Genomic DNA, 17,964 nt, shown 5'->3' with positions numbered 1-17,964 from the left:
ACTGTCATTCAGAGTGAAGTAAGTCAGAAAGAGAAAAACAAATATCGTATATCAATGCATATATGTGGAACCTAGAAAATGGTACAGATGAACCAGTTTGCAGAGCAGAAATTGAGACACAGAAGTAGAGAAAAAAACGTATGGACACCAAGGGGGCAAAGCGGCTGGGGATGAGGGTTGTGGTGTGATGAATTGGACAATTGGGATTGACATGTATACACTGATGTGTATAAAATAGCTGACTAATAAGAAAATAAATAAATAAACATACAAAAAAGAAAGTCCAATGAAGTAAGAAAGGAAAGTAAGAGTTGTTGGAAAAAGAGATAAATGTATCATTATTTTCAGATTGCATCATTTTCTGTCTACAAAACTCAAGCAAATTAATTTAAGCTATTATAATTAATAACAGAATTTAGTGAAGAATTAAGAGAAAGAGAGAAAAGAGGAGAGTGATAGGAAAAGTGAAAAAGAAGAGGAGATGGCAAAGGAAGGGGAAAAAAAAGAAAAGAGAGAAACCATTGTCTCTGCTTTGTCATAGACACCAAATTCTTCTATTCTTTTTTTTTGACTGCATTGGGTCTTCGTTATTGTGTGCGGGCTTCTTTCTAGTTGTGGTGAGTGGGGGCTACTCTTCATTGCAGTGCGTGGGCTTCTCATTGTGGTGGCTTCTCTTGTTGTGAAGCACAGGCTCTAGGTGCTTAGGCTTCAGTAGTTGCGGTGTGTGGGCTCAGTAGTTGTGGTGCATGGGCTTGTGAAGGCTTCAGTAGTTGTGGCATGTGGGCTCAGTAGTTGTGGCTCACTGGCTCTAGAGTGCAGACTCGGTAGTTGTGGTGCATGGGCTTAGTTGCTCTGTGGCATGTGGGATCTTCCTGAACCAGGGATCAAAACCGTGTCTCCTGCTTGGCAGGTGGATTCTTAACCACTGTGCCACCAGGGAAGTTCCCATAGACACCAAATTCTAAATGCTATCCCTACTGTTGGAAGTCTAAATCAGTAATAGAAGATGCTTTCCAGGGATCGTTTATCGAGTGCATTTTATGAGACAAGAATTGTTTATGTACTTTGTGTGAGTTTTGGGCATTTTTGACTTGTTAGCTGGGACTCAGACACTGTGAACAGAGAAAACATACCCATAGCCAGGCCCCAGAGTCTCTGTGCATTCACTCATATATCTGGAGCTTCATTTGTATAACTTGTGATTCAAAGAGGAATTTGAAGAGAAACGATGAGCAAGGTTTTTTTCTGGCTCCTTGAATAATGTTTAAGCCCAGAAACTGAACTATATTTCTTGAAATAGTTAGTGGGCTCATGGGCCAGAGGTTATGCCCAGAGGTGAAGAAACAGAAAAACTTTCGAGGCTCCCGGCATAGTCTGAGCTATTTCAGGGCTCAGGAAACAAAGTTGCAAGAACTAGGGAATAGGCTATTGTCTTCTTCATGGAACCCAGCATTACTCTGGTACCCACCAAGAAGTGGAAACTTATTAACAACTATAGGGATAACCTTGATATGAACATTGGCATTCTTGTGAGCAGGAGGGGTTTCCACCCAAGTGACTTTCAGGGGCTGCAGACTTGGATAACTGGGAGTCAGAGAAAAAGAGTGGGAAGACACTGGATGGTCACCCTGGAGACAATCTGATTTGGAAACTCATACAAGCCCTGCCCTTCTGGACTCTCAGATACTAATGTGATACACTTCAAGGACACTAATTTCTAGTACTTCAGGGCATAGGAAACTGACTCACTGGTTCTAAAATTCATGTGGCAATGCAAAAGCTCAAGGAGAATGAAGGCAATCTTAAAGAAAAAGACTTTAAAAAAGCCTGAAGACTTACCCCCCCCCCCCCAGATACCAAGACCTATTACAAAGTTTTAGCAGTTAAGACAGTGTAGCATTTCCACCAGGATAACCAGAAAGGCCAATGGAGCAGAACACAGTTATACGTGAACAGAAACCTAACTTATGACAAAGGGGACAGTGCCATATCCTTTTCAGAGGCGAAAGGATGATTTTTTCATAAATAGTGCTGGGTCAATTGGATATATAATGGGGAAAAAATGTATCTTGACCCCTACCTCACATCATAAACAAAAATGCATTTCAGATGAATCACAGATCTAAATGTAAAAGGTAAAATAATAAAGCTTTGAGAAGGTAACACAGGACATCCTCAAGATCTTAGAGTAGGCAATGATTTCATAAACAAGACAAAAAGGGACTCACCATAAAAGAAAAAACTGAAATACTTACAATGTTAAAATTAAGAGCTTCTGTTCACCAAAAGACATCATTAATAGAGTGAAAAAGCAACCAGAGTAGGATAAGATATTTGTGATACGTATATCCAACAAAGCCTTATACCAAATATATAAAGAATCATACAAATCAATACAAAGAAACCCACCACAGATGATTCAATAAAAAAAGTGTGCAAAAGATTTAAACTGATATTTCACAAAAGAGAATATCCAAAATGTTCAATAAACATATGAGAAGATGTTAGATTTCCTTAGCCATGAAGGAAATGTACTTTAAAACCACTATGAGATAACACTATACCTCCATCAGAATTGCAAAAATTAAAATAAAAATACCAAGTTCTGGAAAAAATATGGAGCAACCAGAACCCTCATAGACTACTGGATATATAAATTGGTTCCAATCACTTTGGAAAACTATTTAGCAATATCTACTAAAACTTAACATATGCATAGCCTGTGACCCTCTAATTTCACTCCTGGGTGTATACTCAACAGAAACACAAGCATATGTTCACCAAAATGTACGTACTAGACTTTTTAGAATTTTCATAAACCGTACTATTTTTAGGAGCCAAAACCAGAAAGTTACCTAAATGTCCATTAACCAAGAAAGGGTAAATAAATTGTGGGGTATTCACACAATGGAATATTATATGGCATTGAAAATGAATGACCTCGAACTACATGCAACAATACGGAAGAATCTCATAAATGTAATGTTGAGTAGAAGAAGCTGGGCAAAAATTGTACCTACTATAAGATTCACTTATATAAAGTACAAATAAAGGTACAACTAATCTATGCTGTTAGAAGTCAGGATAGTGGTGACCTGGGAGGGTGGCCAGTGACCAGAGGAGCATAAGGGGGACCCCTGGAATGATGGTATCTTCTGTTTCTTGATCTGGGTACTTATTACATGGATGGAAGTTCAGTTCATTAAAATCCACTGACTGCATATTTATGATATGTGCAATTTTGAGTATGTATATCATACTTCAGTAAATAGTTTTTTAAGTAAAAACCTACGTGACCTGTAGTCATGTGACTATTCTGTAGTCACAACCATATGGTAGAGTTACTATTATGTCCACTATACAGAATAATTCAGGCTCAAAGAAATGAAATAACTGGCACAGAGTCACACAGACCTTATGTGGTAGAGCTTGGACTGGCATTGAAATCTGTTGAAATCCAAGGTCACGTGAAAGATTACTCTAGCCCTTCTTCAGGTTCTGATCCTTCCCGATAACCTTCATAACTCTATGTCTTTTGTCTATTTGTCTTTTCTACCTAGAGTGCTCTTACCTAGTGCTCTCCTCTACCAAGAAAATTTCTACTCAGTTTTCAAGGACCAGCTTAAGGTCTTATCCTCTGTGAAGTGTTCCCTTATAACTCTACTTCCTTTCTCATCTCCAGCTGTTTACAGTAGAGATTCCAAAGGGCCCCAGCAAATATTGTAAACGAGGGAAGCAGCAGCAATAACAGGGAGAAGTGAGGAATGTGACACAATGCAGTGGGCAAACTCCATCTAAAGGTAGGAGCAGCTACTCCATTCCAACCAATTGCTGCAACTCAGGAATACAATATCGCTGAAGCCAGAAGTCTAGATTATTCTATGAAATCTTTCTTTTAAATATTACTTTTTAAAAATTAAAACCTAACACAAGCAAAAAACACCATCAGCCAAACGCAGCATGTCCGAGGGCCAGATTTAACTTATGAGTCCCAAACTGCAACCTCTGTTTAATTTGGCAGGGTCAGACAAACTCCAGCTGATCAAAAACTGACAGACTTCTTTCCTAGGGGTTTTGCCTTCTTCCTGCTGGAGATGCTCTTCATCTCCAGCAGGAAGAGGAGGGTTGCTTACTAAAGTTCCAAGCTTTCATTTTTACTTCCGCATATGTCCCCCAAAACCTGTGAGGAAGGGATGGAAGAAATGTTTTGGGTTCCCTTCAAGCCCACAACTGCCCCTCAATGTCCTATGATGTACTCACTCAGAAACCATTCCTCATTAATAGGTTGTTTCTCAAGGAAGCATGAGAGAAAAAATGAGGCAGCATTTGAAATAGAAGGAAATCTGCCACATCGGGGCAGTATAACCACATCACGGCACCAATCCCCAACCACCCGGGATTCCAGGTCCCAGCCCCCAATCCCAAAAGAGCAGCCCCAGGCGATGAATGAAGCACGCAAACAGGGAGAGGCTTACAGAGGGCAAAGCATCCGTTTGGGACATTAAAATCTCTAGTTTAGAACAAAAATTGAACTTGAACATACGTAGATCCATATTGTGAGGGAGAATCAAGAGGGAGTTCAAGAATAGAGGAAAATGCATTATCAAGGATCTTACTGGTGTTTTTCCCTTGGGGGTTTCAAAATGGGTAGTTTTTCTCTATGAGTGAGCCAGGTAAACACCTTGTCACGGATCTGTTGTGTTTGGAAGCAATCTAAGTGAAATCTGCTTTTATTAGCAACAAACATCCAATTTCTTTTTTCTATTCAATAGACAGGAGAACTGAATAAACATACCCGAGCTTACAAAAAGGTCATTTCCAAAAGTGTGCCGTTAGGCTAATTTTTTGGAAGTTAGAATGCATTTTTGCACAGAAACAAAGTGATCTCTGAGAATTAACTTTTCATGAACAAGTCAAAAGAAACGATTTAGCCCATAATGAAACTAAAATATTACTTTTGCAATTCAGAATAGAAAATAACTCTGTACTAAGAAAGAATAACTTAGAAATCAGCCAACACATTGAATAATTTAGTAATCATTTATTACATATGTGCTTGTGCAAGATGCAGCTGATTTGAGTTTTATGTTTGGAGGATTAGCAGTAGCCTGTGAGAGCAGACTTAGTGGGGTGAGAGAAACAAAAGCCTGATGAAAGTGGATGAAGGTGGAAGAGGCAGTGAGAAAGTGGAACCAAATAAGATTGTTCTTTCTAGGACCCTGACTGGGGAAAAAGGAGAATGTCATCACGATAGCTGGAGAAGGATTCAGAACCAAGGGGTCAGAGCTCTTTGAGTATGCTTTTAGGCAATTGGAAAGCCAAGACAGAGGGAGAGGCAAAAATACAGGTTAAAGGGGGTAAAATCAATGGATCTATATTCCTGTGACAAAGACTAGTAGTTGTCTCTGCTCTCTGATCTCTGCCTATCTAGAATGAGAACCCTGATCATAATCAGGGTACTGATGCACTTAGCTAGAAGGCCACATTCTCCAGCCTCCCTTGCAGCTAGGTGTGGCCTTATGACTACGTTCTGGCCCAAGGGATACAAGCAGAAATTTTAGTTGGGACATTTCGGGAGATTGTGGACTCAGGTGGGAGAAAGCCCTTCTGTCCTTCCTGCTGTTGAAAACTATAAATGTTAAAAATGTAATTCCCACACATTATCTGAGCACATGCCACAGTATAATTAATTCATTAATGAGGGGAGCCAGCAAGATGACATAGCTGGTTTAGTAGGGAAAAAAGAAATCCTGGAATAAGAATGCTAATGAGATACAAAAATGGCAAATGTTATTCAAGGTAATAAAACCATCTATCCTGAGAAAATTTCATTTGCGTCTTATTGATTTTTTACAAATTAACATCTAATTTTAGAGTCTGAACCCTGATCAAGAGTAACTAAAGGGCCATTCTCCAAGTGAGATGACCCTTGGGGGAACTTGACAGTGTTCTCCTATGACATTGGTAGGACACACAGCCATCCTTTTGCTTTATTTCCAAGTTTTGGGTAACTTTCCTGAACATCAGCTTCCTTCTGCCTGCTGTCTGGAATGTGGATGCAGTGGCTGGAGCTGCAGCAGTCACGAGGATGGAAGCCATGAACTGGAAAGGCAGGGCAGAAAGGGAGAAGGAGCCTGGGTCCCTGATGACTGTGGAACCACCAAAACGGCCCTGCACCACTTTACTCCTGGACTTTTTTAATGAGACAGAGAGAAGGAGAGAAATAAACTTCTCTCTTAAGCCACTGCTGTTTTGGATTTCTTTTATAAGTGGCCAAGCTTAATCTTCTAATGGGGCAGGAGGCAGACAGAGAGAGAAATCATTATTAAAGAATGCTGGAAATCCAGTGGACCATCGCACTCAATGAAGTTGCCTATAGGAAGGGATTCAGGCAGGGAAGCCTCTTAGTGAAACTACCAATGGAGGTATGGAGGACGTGGGGCTTTCCAGACCACACACAGTGAAATGCGGTGTCATTCCCTACCCACTAGTGGGTAGTGGTGGCTTTACTACAATCTGGAAGAAGAAACTGAAGAACCAACTAAGGGCTAGAGAGGAACTGATAAAGTTATCTACGAAAACTAGGATGGTGACAGCAAATGGGAAGATGGAATATTCATTAGTTTGTCCAAGGTTCCTAAAAAGCTTACTTAAGTAATCCCTCTTTGGAATTTCATGCTATATATTACTGTATACTTTGTGTAGTCTTATGCAGTATATATACCTTACACCTATATATTACTGTCTGCTTGGTACATTCACACCTATATATTACTTTACAGGACTGTATTCTCAAAGCCACTTTTGACCTATTGTTATGGATTATTTAATTACTATGTGTGACTTTTCCCTTTGTACTGACTTAAGAATCTAATCTCCACCTTAAGATGTGATTCTACCCTAGAGAAGCTGAAGGTGGATCTGATTAACAAGTCTGGTGGAGAGGTGAGACTTAAAACAAGAGAGAAGGAGGGAGGTATACACTTGATCTTAGCCAAAAGGCCGAGAAGCGATAGGAGGGAGGTATAGAAACAGATAAAGTTGTTGGCTAGGAAGTAGGAAATGAAGCAAGTTCTCACTTGATTACCTCAATGTCCTCAGTATGAGACAGCCATCTGTTGAAAGGTGATGGGGTATAATAGAGGAAGACTTACAGGAGCTTGGGGAAGTGATGGAGCTTTGAAATAGCTGCTCCGGGGAATGGGCTTGAGAACTGACCAAGGACTTGCAAGAAGATAAGCAAAGGGATATGCTTAAGCCTGAGACGTGATTGTGATTGGCTCCAAACTGGCATCCTCTTCCTCTCTCTCTGTTTCTAGTCCCCGCTGGGGGAATAGGGGGACAGGGAGGAAAAAGATCGAGCCGTTATGTATTAAACCTGCCCACTCAGAGTAAATACAGTCAAATTTGTAAATAAGATAACATCTGGCAAGTTGTACAATTTGATTACATTTGGCTAAGAGCTGATATTTTAGTCACTTGTTTTAAACCTAATTTTATTTCATTTTTAATATTCTTTTTTAATTGAAATATAACTGATTTACAATATTATATTAGTTTCAGGTGCACAATATCATGATTCAATATTTGCATAGATTATACTCCATTTAAAATTATTATAAAATAATGACTATATTTCCCTGTGTCACTCTTAAAAATCTAAGGATGCATGGTTGTCCCCCTCATATGTCAATTTAGTTCACTAGTTTGTCTCCTATAAAACCAAATGGATCCTAGGAGTGGATTCCCACCGATTCAACTAAGCAGAAGCTCTAATTGCAACTGTCATGCTGGTATCATTACTAAAGTATGTCAGTGTGGCTTCTGGCTCGTGGTATATGATCACTGATCTGGCAAATGTGTTGTCGTCTATTCTCATCAGAAGAGAGTAGTAGAAGCAGCTTGCATTCACGTGGGATAGTATACATTTACAGTCTCTCTTTAGCTTTTAAGTTAACTCATGCCCTCTGTCACAATATAGTCCCAAGGGCCTCAGACTAACTGGAAATTCTGTAAAACATTTTAGTGGTCTGCCATACTGATGATATTATGTTCATTGAACTGACGAGCGGGAAGTGGCAAGTACGTTGGAGGCCGTAGTAAGTGTTTTAAACTTATTTTAGAATTAAATTCTGTTCCTGATGCACAGTAGGCACTTCATAACTGTTAGGATGATTGGCCAAATACAAGCAACTGAATGGCCTGTAGCTGTCTGAATTCTGCAGAAGCCATTGTTTAGAAGAAAGACTTGTCAAGAAAAGATCCCCATAAATGGCAAAGAATTCACCTGTACCCCACCTGTGAAGACCTGGGGAGCTTGCATGTCTGTTGCTGCTGTTTCTTCTTGCTTCCAAGGGCGTAACTTCCTTTTTCTTAAAAAAAAAAACACAAACATCCTTTAAAGTCAAAAAGAATCAGGGAAAGGTGTCCTGAGAGAAAAGGATTTACATGAAGGTTAGAATCTTACATAACATATATTTTTTTATACCACAGGTTAAACCTAATACCGTTTCCTTTAGTGTCTATATTTATTTTTGAGAGCACCGTATTTTAAAGTTGCATGCTGGGCTGAATTGCTCTACACTGTCTAGTCTACCCCAGGACCTTCTGACATCACTGGAGTAGCTGGCTGTGTTGGGCATTCACAAATGCTAATGAAGCAAGGCAGCATCTTTTGTGGATCTAAAGGTGGGAAGCACCTTTCATCTCCCCCAGGGTTTTAGACAACGATCAAATCAAAGAGGAGGCAGGAGGCAGAACCTGGCAGCAGCCGCCCAGTCTTATCAGCCTTTTCTCATGAACATGGAGCTCAATTTCTTGGTGTCTAAGGGAGGTCAAGGTCAGTTTGCCATGAGAGGAAGGAAACCCATTTCTCTCTGCAGAAAGTAAACGTCTTCGGTAACTAAAGGAATTTAGTTGAGCCAAGACAGGGAAAGACTTCCTCTTCAGGACATGGGCAAAGGTGACCCTGAATGGAGAACAGACTGGATATAGGACAGAGTTGACAGACCCAGAAAACTTAGTTTGAATTGTCTCCCACAGTGATCAAACATGAACTTTGCATCCAACTTTTGTGATGGCAGCCAGCTTTCGGCTGGGTTACCCTCACTGTTGTAAGAGAGCTGGTGACGTGACAAAAAAGAGACCAGCAAGTTTGCCGCTAAGCTACAAATGCAGAGCCAGATCAGCTTTCTCGAACTCTTACTATGTGCCAGACAAGGAGGCCAGCATACTAAACTCTAAATGGGCTCAAGCCCTGGAGCAGCCGCCACAAAGTCAGGAAGCAGCTGCCCCCTCACCCCCAAGTGGGCTTGGCTGCCTGTCGCCAAGGCTGGGGAGCTGTGAGAGGTGAGGGGCAGGCCTTTTCTCCAGAAAGGGAAATGAAACTAGGCAAAGATGGTCAAACTCACAAGCAGATGAGGTACAGCATAAAGGGGCATTGGTGAGGAACACATGAGCCACTGTCCAAAGAAAGAAGATAACTTGCCGAAGTACAATAACAATAATTCTTTTACAAACACGCATTTTAAAAATATACACAAAAACACTAAGATGAAGTCCAAAACCTCAGAAGCTTAATGTGACTGAAACGCAACTGGACAAAATCATCTGGGTGTTGTCCTGTTAGCCTCCTGCTTTGTCTCCTCTGCCAGCTGCATAGATGGGGAAGGGGGAGGGGAGAGAAGAGGCGGGAAGTGTTGGATCGGACTCACTAGAGAAGAGGGGCAGAAGGGAGGGATCTGGCCAAGCCAGGAGGGAAATGTGAGGCCCCTAGGATTTATTAGGTTTGAGAGAAGAGTTGAGGGTAAAGGGTTTACAGATTAATCATGAATTATGACTTGGATTATTTAAAATTTTTAGAGATGTAAGACTGAAATGCCTGTTTGAGCTGTGCTTCTTCAAATAAGTGTCCATTTTGAGACTAGACTGTGTGGGCTGTGACTGTGTAAGTATTCTCCAAGCAGGATCATGAGGCTGACTTTTTGCCCTTTTGTGAGCACAGGAAATTGCAGAAAATGGAGTCATTCTCTTTGATTATTTCAAGTACCTTCTCTGCTACCCAAGACCAATCATGTGCCAACTTCTTAATAACCTCCAAATGATGGAACAATACATCCTTACATTTATCTGGGGGCAGGGAGAGGCAGGGAGCAGGTCATAGCTCAAATGCCATAGATCCTCACTGTTCTGAGATTTAGTAGGTTTTCTTGAATAACTGTTTCTTCATTTGCTGTATGCCCTCAGGACAATCTCCAGAGATTTTAAATGGTTGCGTTTTAAAAAATAACTTTCACCAGTTATGATTGTTTCACTGGACAGCAGGTCTGAGAAGTTCCTCCTGTCACCATTCCAGAATTGGATCTTTGGTACTTGTATTTGGCATTTTAGTAGAGAGGCAAAGCATAGTTCAAGTCAGGTTGGGAGCCAGAGAAAATAAATGAGAACTTGGAAGCCAAAAAGAATCCATTGGTCATGGTTACTTACCTGCTGGGGATTTTGTGGTCCAGCTCACTCTAGAGTTAGAACCCTTCTTGGCTGAACCAGCACCAGCAAAGCTGTGGGCAGTGGTGTATGACAGCCTAGATCCACTGTGAGGCATTGATGTTACAGACAGGTTGCTCTTCTGACCAGAGACCAGAAAAAAAGTGGGCTAGAGAGATAAGGCAAAAATGGGGTGGGGTGGGTGTGGGATAAGGGTCCAACTTCATTCTTCTGCATGCAGATATCCAATTTTCCAAGCACCATTTATTGAGAGACTATCCTTTCCATTTTGTGTGTTCTTGGCACCCTTGTTGAAGATCAGTTGACCATGTATTCATGTTTTTATTTCTGGGCTCTCTATTCTGTTTCATTGGTCTATAGGTATGTTTTTATGCTAGTACCATAATGTTTTGATTACTGTAGCTTTGTAATGTATATTGAAATCAGGATGTATGATGCCTACACCTTTGTTCTTCTTGCTTAAAATTGTTTTGGCTATTTGGGGTCTTTTCTGGTTCCATATGAATTTTAGGATTGTTTTTTCTATTTCTGTGAAAAATGCCATTGGAATTTTGATAGGAATTGCATTGATTTGTAGATTGCTTTGGATAGAATGGACATTTTAACAATGTTAATTCTTCTAATCCATGAACATGGGATAACTAAAAAGATATTTGTCACATATTATTAAGTGGACAAACAGGTTACAAATCAATATGAATAGTACAATCTGATTTTATATTAAATGTATATATGCATATCAAAAGATCTGGAAGGATAATAGTGAAAACGACTCCCAGAGCACTTTATATGCATTATTCTTTATAATCCTCACAAAAAGCCTATGAAGAAAGTGCTATTGTTATCTCCATTTTACAGATGGGGAATCTGAGGCACCAAAAGGTAAAATAATTTCTGGGAGCTGGTCAACTTGGGACACATATTTAGGTCAATCTGTATCTAAGCCAGTGTTAATTCCACTATACTGTACTGTCTCCTGATATACTGACTTGTTAATAATTGTTATCACTGAATAGCAAAATAATGGTTCAACTTGATTATCTATTAATTATGTCTGCTTATGTGTATTTTCTAATTTTCTACATTGAGCACTTATTATCTATATAGTAGAAATAGAGTCTTAAATTTATTTTTTAAATAGGCTTGTAATAAACAGGATCGTATTATACAACTTGATTTTTTTCACTCAATATATCTCAGAAATGTTTTCTGCATAAAAATATATATTTGGTCATTGCACATCTTGTTTACCAGATAACGTTCAAATTGGAGACATCATCTGTTCAGAAAACAGTTGAATGACCAATGTCTGGGTAACCAAATGTAAAATTTTCAAGAGCATAACAAATTGCTTCAAATCTTAATGTCAAAAACAATGAACAGTTATTTCTGTGAAAATTAATATAGGCATACCCCAGAGATATTGTGGGTTTGGTTGCAGACCATCACAGTAAAGCAAATATTGAAATAAAGTGAGTCACACAAAATTTTCGGTTTCCCAGTTCATACAAAAGTTATGTTTACATTATACTGTAGTCTACTAAGTGCGCAATAGCATCACGTCTGAAAGAACAATGTACATACCTTAATTTAAAAAGACTTTATTGCTAAAAAATGCTAACTATTAACTATCATCTGAGCCTTCAGCGAGTCACAGTAGTAACATCAAAGACCAAAGATGACTGATCACAGATCACCATAATAAATATGATAATAATGAAAAAGTTTGAAATAGTTTGAGAATTGCCAAAATGTGACACAGAGACAGGAAGTGAGCAAATGTTGGAAAAATGGCACTGATAGACTTATTGAACTCAGCGTTGCCACAAACCTTCGACTTGTAAAAAACACAATATGTGCAAAGCAAAATAAAGTGAAGCACAATGAAATGAGGTTTGCCTATAAATAGAAACCTCATTGAAAATGAGGAGGTCCAGGGACTTCCCTGGTGGCGCAGTGGTTAAGAATCCTCCTGCCAATGCAGGGTTCGAGCCCTGGTCCCGGAAGATCCCACATGCCGCAGAGCAACTAAGCCCGTGCACCACAACTTCTGAGCCTGCGCTCTAGAACCCACGTAACGCGACTACTGAAGCCCACGCGCCTAGAGCCCGCGCTCCGCAACAAGAGAAGCCACCGCAGTGAGAAGCCCGCGCACCGCAGCGAAGAGTAGCCCCTGCTCGCCGCAACTGGAGAAAAGCCCGCGCACAGCAACGAAGACCCAACTCAGCACATCACGCAAAAAAAAAAAAAAAAAAAAAAAAAAAATGAGGAGGTCCAGAAGGGGGAGCTCTCATGCTGTACCACTGTAAATCAATTGCAGACCCAACTGGAAGAGATGTACCTTTGCAGTTACAACAGGATGAAAGTTACATTACTACCCAGTAGGAGGAAGGAAGAATTTCTCCTTGCCTGGCAACAGCCCAGCCAATGAGAGACTGTCACAACTCAGCCAATGAAAATCCACTATACTTCAAACTCTCAGTTTCCTCCAATGGACTCTTGTTTATAACAGCCCGTCCCCCTTCTCCTCTATAAAAAAAAAAGGTCCTCTCTTGTGTTCTCCAAATCTGCCTGTGATTTGCCATAGATTGCGTGTCCTGAATTGCAATTTTTTACTGTTCCTGAATAAACCCATTTTGCTAGTAGAATAACTGGCTGCGTTTTATGAGGGTTTAGAATTTGGGTGCAGCTTTTCTGGCTCAGGATCTCTCATGAGGTTGTTAATCATGCTGTCAGCCAGAGTTGCAGCCTTTGGAAACTTGACTGGAGCTGCAAGGTCTGCTTCCAACTCCACTCATGTGTCTATTGCCAGGAGGCACCGGTCTCTTTCCATGTGGTTCTCTCTACAAGGCTGCTCACAACATGGCTCCTCCCAAGAGAGAGTAAGAGTGACCAAGACAGAAGCTGCAGTGTCTTTTATAATCTGATCTCAGGAGGGACATGCCATCACATCTGCTGTGTTCCACTGGTCACACAAACAAATCCTGGGAGCATATTACACAGGGCATAAATGCCAGGCGATAGGGATCATTGGGAGCCATCTTGGAAGGTGGTTACCACATAGCCAAGTAGCCAAAACAATGAACAAGCCCAATAAACACTTGCTAGATTGGACTGAACTAACTGGTGGCTGGCAATTCAATCCAGTTACAATGCTCCAAGACTTTGATGGGTGACTGGTTAGGTCTCCCAAGTTCAGTTGTCAAGTTACCCCATACCCGAGTAGAGCTCAGTGATCGTGCACTATGGTAACTAAGGAATCAAGAGGAACAAAAATATGACTGTGTTTGAACAAAACATACCAGTTCATTAAATGTGAGTGTACACACGTGAATGACTAATGGCAATATGTAAATCACAAAGATGTTCTCTTGCCTAACCACCAATCCTTCCTCATTTAGAATTAGTCAAGTCTCCCACCTATGAGTAGCTAGAAGCCAGATTTCAGCCTGGCATGGCTCTGGCTAACATCGTTTTGTACTTCTTCCTCCCACCCCTGCCTCTACCAACTCTTGCATCCCATGCCTGCTTGGCTAGTCTTTACCATCTCAAGTAGTTCTCTAAATGTATGCTAGCTGCAAGGATGCTATGGCCATTGTGTACAGTTGACCCTTGAACAACAAGGATTTGAACTGTGCAAGTCCGCTTATATGTGGATAGTTTTCAATAGTACACACGACAGTGCTACTTGATCTATGGTTGGTTGAATCTGCAGATGTGGAATCACAGATACAGAGGAACCGTTGATCTGGAGGAATGAAGTATACGGAGGGCTGACTGTAAGTTATATCCGGATTTTCCTGTATGCTGGGAGGTTTGGGGCCCCTAGTCCCCTTCTCGTTCAAGGCTCAAATGTACTATCTACCTAAGGCTTTTTCTGCAGTTCCTATCTTTCTACCTCATCTCCCACCGTGGAGATTTCAACAAATGAATTGGGAAACTGAGGAACTGCACACCTGGACACTGCAATGCACTCCTCACTTGGCACACTCTGTGGGTGGCTCCACTCCCTACGTGCTAGACTAACTGCTGGCCTACATCAGTCTTTGCTGCTTCTTCTGAGGATCGTTATCTCAGCTTTGCAAGGGCTCACTTGTCTATTGGCCACTTGACAGTCCTCGGGTCTTCTCAATTCCAAAGGGATCATTCTGGTTACACGGAGAGGCTGGGCAATGTGATGTGATTAAACACGCAGGCTTTGGAATATACAGGTATGGCTTTGTTTGGTGTGTGATGCTGGACAAGCTACCGTGCCTCTTTGCACTAGGTAAAATAGGGGAAATCATACTTCAGTTTGTTTTAAGGATTGTATTGGTCAGGTCCGGGTAGGAAACTGATTTCACCTTACATTGTTCAAATGAACGGATTACTCACGGAGGTGTGAGCAAGGATGAGGGAACAGACAGGGTTGTTGAGGCACCCAGAGACGAGCAGTAGTAGGAAGTCTTTACCATCCCTAAGGCTGAAAGGACAAAGGGAGGAATAGTGTGACCCGAGCCCACTGAGAACCGGAAGTGTGGAAGAGGTGCAGCCCTAAGGGGCTATAGTGTGGAGGGACACAGCTAAGGCTGGAGATGTTACTTGAAACATGGAGAGAGCTAGGAAGAACTATCCCAGCATCTCTCTCATCCCACCCTCCAGTCACCTGCTGGTGCTACCCACTGGTTGAATGGAAATGATAATCAGAAGACAAGCGAGGGACTTCCCTGGTGGCGCAGTGGTTAAGAATCTTTCTGCCAATGCAGGGGACACAGGTTCGATCCCTGGTCCAGGAAGATCCCACATGCTGCAGAGCAACTAAGCTCGTGTGCCACAACTACTGTGCCTGCACTCTAGAGCCCGCGAGCCACAACTACTGAGCCCGTGCACCACAACTACTGAAGCCCGCGTGTTCCAGGACCTGCGTGCTGCAACAAGAGAAGCCACTGCAATGAGAAGCCCGTGCAATGCAACAAAGAGTAGCCCTGGCTCGCTGCAACTAGAGAAAGCCCGCGCACAGCAACAAAGACCCAACGCGGCCAAAAAAAAAAAAAGACGACGAGCAAGCCTGGGAGGTGCAGCCTGGAGGAGCTTCCAGGCACACAGGGCAGGGCAGAGATGGCTTAGAGAAGGGGTTGAGGGGCCAAACAGAGACTAGCAGCACAAGTATTAAATGAGAAAACACAGAGTATATTTTCCACAGGACCTGGCACACAGAAAGTGCTCGAGAAACAGTAATCGTGGTTACCGTTAGCATTACTAAGGCTGCGAGGTCACTGGACTTTCCCGTTATACCTGAAGCCATCTTTGCCCGTCTAAGCAAGAGCCATAGGTGTGTGACCCCACAGTCATGAGGCTTGGTTTAGTAACATACTCTCTCTGGTCTGCTCAGTCTCACAGCTCTGTTTCTACTGACACCAGGGCTTTAATGCTCTAGTCTCTGTTTTCATCTGGTGAAATTAGGCTTTTTAACTTGTCCCCAGATTTGGAGCAAGAAAAAATAATGTCTAAGCAACGTTCCTTTGAGAAAACTGTCCATCTGGTCAGTTTCCCTTTCCATGTGGTCAAAGACTTTCTTTTTTCCCTCTTATCTAATGAGCCAAGACAAAATGGTCACGCTAATGGAAACTGCCTTGCATTCCAACTGCTGCTGCCCTAGCATAAAATCCATGATTTCATAAGGGCTTAAAAGTGTTTTTTTCAATCCTTTATGTCACCACTATTCAGCTGGCTGCTGTTTTTCCTCTGCTTTGCTTTCATCCCTGTCACTGGTCCAAGGAGTCAGAGGATCTGATGCTCCCTGCCCCCATTACTGCCTCTAATCACACCACTCTCTTCCTTCTCTCGCCTTTTCTTTTTTCTTTCCCTTAGATCTGTCACGTTTCCCATTCTTCTCAGCTTTTATGCTTGAAGGCTCGCCTCTTAGTCAACACTGCCAGCCAATCAAATTGGTCTTGTCCTTCAAGGAGACAGACTGATTCAATCACCGCAGGTGAGATAAAATCTTTGGTTCTTTGACTCTTCTTGGCTGCTGGTGGTGGCTCAGTGCTCCAGGTCTGAGGTTTCTGAAAGGCTGAATAGGATCACTAACCTCCTTGCACTGTAGTAAAATCTGATTGTTTGGGTTGGTTGAGCATGTGATGCAGGCAGGAAGTACGTCAGTGAACTGGGTATGGCTTAGAAGAGAGGAGAGGTGTGACTCTAGGGCAGGGTCTTACGGCTCCCTTGGGGTAGGAAGGTGACGTGAATTACTGAGCTCTTTTGGAGCTGGGTGCCAGGTGCTTCCAAACAACAGCTAAAGTTCTTCGCAGGCCCTCAGAGGGCACGCCTCCCACCGTGTGTACAAAAGGAGCTGGGGAAGAGGGCAAGGGTTAGATGGGGACCAGTTAGCAAAGTTTTACTGGGGGAAATGAACTGACTTTTGGGGTCCGATTGACTCGCTTGACTATTGAGTCTTTGAGGTCTCTCCCAATGAACACAAGAAGCATTCTCCCGTCGAGGGCTAAAGGTGTGATGGACCAATTTGTATAGTGATACTTTTTTTTCTTCTGAATATTCTTTGCAACAGGAAACTAGTTCAATTTTTAGAAATCATTGACTTTTAACTATAAAAATGAAACTAAATTTCAGGAATAAATTATTTCTCTGCATCTAGATTGATGTTAACTTCTGACGAATGAAGAATTTCTTAAAGTTCACTTAGGTTTTTTTTTTTACTTGATGATATGTCTCTAATGTACAATAAAGTGGATGCAGAACATTTTTTATTCAACATTGTGTTGGCTCAGAGAAAGAAACAAAATCCACGGGCCCTGACCTTAAAGAACTGAAAATCTTGATGGACAAACAAGGTAAAGTTAAAAATTAGAACAATTTTAAACCAGATATGTGCATATTTTACGAACCTAAATATTGGCTACATAACTGAGTCTAAATGGTGTGGTCCTTAAAATATGTGCATTGGATAATCGTTATTAATGGCACATGAAATGCATGAATTTCATCATTCTTAATATATTTACTTTGAAGACTTATAATTTGAAAGCTATTTAGAAGACAATACTGTGTATTGTTAGGATTCAATCCAAGGTATAAATTTTGTCATAAGAACCGGGCTGACTGGATTTAATAAGATTAAGCTTGGCTTTCAAAGTAAACTCTGAATGGAACAAAGGAAGTGACCTTCATACTGTAACAAGTTAACTCAGATACCATTAACGTCTTCATTTACCCAGCTTGCCCAGGCCTCAGCTTTCGACGATCTGATAAATTCTGTAGTGAATAGCAATTGTTTTATTTATGATAAAGATCATAATTAAGGTATGTTCACCTACAGACTAAGGATAGCAGTTACCTAGACCCTCTTGCTATACCCAAAGACAGAGCTAACAATAACCCATATTCAGGCACGTGTTTGACTAGTGAGCAGGAAAGCTTGTTCTAGGAAGTATTAATTTCGTTTAATAAAAGCAGAGATGTTCA

The sequence above is a fragment of the Delphinus delphis genome, chromosome 17 (assembly GCF_949987515.2).
Source record: "Delphinus delphis chromosome 17, mDelDel1.2, whole genome shotgun sequence".
Taxonomy (NCBI): Eukaryota; Metazoa; Chordata; class Mammalia; order Artiodactyla; family Delphinidae; genus Delphinus; species Delphinus delphis.
The sequence above is the reverse complement of the archived record's forward strand: the minus strand, read 5'-3'. Positions refer to the sequence as shown.